At 41.2% G+C, this 3420-nt stretch overlaps 1 pseudogene; it reads left to right on the forward strand.

Annotated features, from left to right (window-relative positions):
* The first annotated feature begins 1765 nt into the window (after positions 1-1765).
* LOC102862728 lies at positions 1766-2679 on the forward strand (annotated as a pseudogene).
* The last annotated feature ends 741 nt before the right edge of the window (positions 2680-3420 follow it).

Raw genomic sequence — 3420 nt, forward strand, 5'->3', positions numbered from 1 at the left:
TTTTACTATGTATTTTATATGTTCTTGACATAACCCTTTGCGTATATAAGACTATTGACTGTTCTTTTTTGGCTCTGTGGTTTGCCTATTCATTGCCTACATAAGCAATTGTAAGAAGTCTTTTACTTTTATGAGGTATTACCAACGTCTTACTTTCTTTACAGTTTGTGCTTTATATGCCATAGGAACTCTTGACCAACTGCATGTTTGCAAAGATTGCCTCTGTTTTCTTCTATCTTTGTTCCATAGTGAATTAATTCTTGTGTCTGGTAGGAAATAGGGAGCAACGTTCATTCTGTTTCTTTCTGAATATACAGCTGTTTCAGCATCCTATGATGTCAGAGTGGATTTTTTAATTCAGGTAATATAGTCTTTAACAAAGGCTATCTTGACCCAGTTTTGAGGCCCTGGCTAGATGCCAGTCAGTGGCTCATTTTAAAGAGTTGTCATTAACTGATGCTCTCAGTGTGTAAGAAATCTGCAACATAGGAATATTCCAATGGGCTTATGTCTTCACCAACACCTGATGGCAGTCATACCCCAGAAATACCACGAGTGGAGGATTGCAATGAACAGGAATTGTTTTGTCTTTCAGTTTAGGAGACAAGAGGTACAAGTTCAAGGTCCTAGGTCTAAGGGAAGGCTTTTTCCCTCTGTCAGTCCTAGAGGAAGGCCCTTGTTTCCTTCAGCATCGACTTCACAATCCTTGGAGAGTGCTCCATGTGTTGGTGTTTTCCTGTACCAAAGAACTTCCTAGTCCAGGGGCCTTGATCCAAAGGACATGCTATAATACTGCTCTTTTTCTCTATTATTATTCAGTATATGTATTAAACACTAAAGCCAAAGATGAAGAAATTGATGATTTACTACTTGCTAGAATTGATTGAGTTGTTCGTCTCTGAATCCTTATGTTGCTTTTCGATGTCTTCATATGTGTTGACAGGGTAGGTGTGAAGCACTGGACTCCTCTCCTCAATACGTTGGGACTGATGTCACCGTGGAATTCCTCATGATGGAGTTGCCATCTCGTACCATTGTGTCCCTAACAGTGTCATTATTTAATGAACAATGCATGTGCTCTGTGCATTTACTTTTGCTGTTAGGTTCAGTATCATTTCCTCATCTAAGGGTGATGTTCCTGAAAAAAAAACCCTGATTATAACTAGGAAAGATACAAGTGAAGAGAGGCATCAGACAGAGGCGAGGAGAGGTCAGGGCACGGGGCCTCCATCATCTCCAGGTGTGTTCTCTAGAAAGCCTCAAAGAGCTCATTACATATTTCTTAATGAGTATAGTTGTTTTTCCAATTAGACTATGCATCTGTGACTATTAAATATAGTTGCTGTCGAGTCCATTCCAACTCATAGCAATCCCATATCTATCTATCATCTATCATCTATCTATCTATCTATCTATCTATCTATCTATCTATCTATCTATCTATCTATCGCTGTGCTCCCTAGAGTTTTCAGTGCCTGATATTTCAGAAGTGGATCACCAGACCTCTCTTCTGAGGTACCTCCGGGTGAACTCAAATCTCCAAACTTTCTCTTAGCATCCAAGGACATAGCATAGAGAGGAAGAGGGCTTTAAAAAACCACATGTATAAAACAGGGTTCTGTGCAGCTCTGGCTTTTGTGAGTGCAGGCCTGCTCATGCCGACTGCGCCTGCACCGCTTGCAGCTGCATCCATTTTTGAAACGTGACTTTTTTTCATGCTTCCTGACCGCCCTCTGCTAGGGAATAGCCTCTGCTACTCCACAGCATGGTTGAAGATTGGTTCAAGTGGAAGTCAATGTACAAGAGACTTTATGACACGAATGAAGAACATTGGAGAAGAACGAGAAGAGTGTGGGAGAAAAAATGTGAAGATGGTTGAACTGTACAATGAGGAGGACGACCAGGGGAAAACATGGCTTCTCCTGGGCCTGAGTGCCTTTGGTGACGTGACCAATGAAAAATTCATGCAGGCGATGGATGGCTTTCAAAACCAGAAACACAGGAAGGAGAAGGTGTCCCAAGAATTTCCCTCAGATAATGTCCCCAAATCTGTGGACTGGATCAGAAAGGCTATGCAGAATCAGTCACTATGGTTTGTGTTGAGCTTTTAGTGCACCAAGTGCCCTTTCAAAGACAAATGTTCAGGAAAATTGGCAAGCTTGTTACATGCAGTGAAAAAAACCTGGTGGGCTGCCCTCAGCCTGAAGACAATGAAAGCTGCAATCGTGGCCTAATGGATTATACCTTCAAGTATGTGTAAGACAGTCAGGGTCTTGATTCCGAGGAATCCTAACCATATCTGGGAACGGACACAGAAACAAGCCTGAGTATTCTGCTGCCAACATCACTGGCTTTGTGGACACCCTACAGGAGGAGGAGGAATTGATAAAGGCATTGGCCTGTGTGGGTCTATTAATGGTGGCCTTGTATCTTTCCAATGCTACAGATCAGGCAGCATTTCTTTTTATTCACCCTGCAGCAGCAAGCAGCTGAACCATGGTGTTCTGTTGGTTGGCCCTGGCTATGAAGGAACGTATTCAGATAGCAATAGATTTTTGGCTTGTCAAGAACAGCTGGAGCCCAAAATGGGGTGCACATTGGTACTTAAAGATTGCCAAAGACTGAAACAACCACTGTGGACTTGCCACTGCAGGCAGCTACTTCGTGGTGCCAAAGTGATGAAAGACACAGGACCAGCTTTCTGAATGGATTTTACCTTAAACTGATTGACCTTTATTGTCTGGGATAAAACACTTGAAACATTGAGGATATGAGTTGTGATTTATATTCTGTGACATTTTTATACTGGGAAAATGTTACCGCTGGGTAACTCTAAACAGTTTTGTAACATTGATCTCTAAATGCTTAAGACTTTTGAATGTAATTTTAAAAAATGTGTATGTAAAGTCTTACCTTTTACAATAAAACTTAAGTTTCATGTATAAAAACAAACAAACAAACCCCACAGGATTATGTGTTAGATGCATTTGTCAGTTGATGCAAACATTGTGACCAGAGACTTGTGGGAAACAACACTTAGATTTCTCTTAAGAACAATAATTTCATTTTTGCTAATGAATAAGTGTTTGAGGTGATTTTCTGGCACAATCACCACAGTTAATTGCAAAAGTCAAACATAGATTTTGATAGAATTACCCTGGTAGCACACTTGGCTAGCTAGTAAGCTGAAAGTTGATCCTTTGAACCTCTCCACCTACACAGACACTCTGTGGGAATCAGGTGTGGCTATTTGCTTCCAGAAAATATGCATCCTTAGAAATCCTTTGAGGCAGTTCTACTCTGCTCCAGAGGGTCTCTCAGTTAGCTCTTCTCTATGGCAGTGGTTTTCAGATCTGCCCTTCCAAATCCCCCTTCTCCAGTAGGTCTTGGGGGAAAATATCAAGTCTTATTTAGTTCTGT

The sequence above is a fragment of the Elephantulus edwardii genome, unplaced genomic scaffold (genome assembly GCF_000299155.1).
Source record: "Elephantulus edwardii isolate Elephantulus edwardi_28Jun2011 unplaced genomic scaffold, EleEdw1.0 scaffold00139, whole genome shotgun sequence".
Lineage (NCBI taxonomy): Eukaryota > Metazoa > Chordata > Mammalia > Macroscelidea > Macroscelididae > Elephantulus > Elephantulus edwardii.